A 415-nucleotide genomic window follows, 5' to 3' on the forward strand; every position below is an offset into this window, starting at 1 on the left:
ACCAGGAGGAGCCGGAGGAGGGGGCAGCCCGACGCGAGTTCCGTGTCATCTTTGTCGCGCAGAGCTCCCTCCAGGCCTCGGCTCCCTAAGCAGAGAGAGCAGAGGAGAAAGCTCAGCGCGATGCTTTCCCCTAACTATGCTTCAGCTGTGCCTGAGAAGCGAGCCCATCCCCAAACTCTGAGTTGTTTTCTCAGCCAGCGCCCTCCCCACCTCACGGACCTCTGGGCCATCCCTGCCCGCATCTTGAGTGGAAGGAAACGGGGACCGGCCAGAAAGGACACCAGGTTTGAGCTGGGAGGCTGAAGCTTCTTCCAGGACCACCTGTCATTGCCAGGTGACCTGGGACAATCCATGCATTTCTTCATTCCTTCTACACTAACTGAGTACCTTTTATATGCCAGGCATTGGCGATAAA

This window comes from Bison bison, unplaced genomic scaffold, assembly GCF_000754665.1.
Source record: "Bison bison bison isolate TAMUID 2011002044 unplaced genomic scaffold, Bison_UMD1.0 scf7180017864259, whole genome shotgun sequence".
NCBI lineage: Eukaryota > Metazoa > Chordata > Mammalia > Artiodactyla > Bovidae > Bison > Bison bison.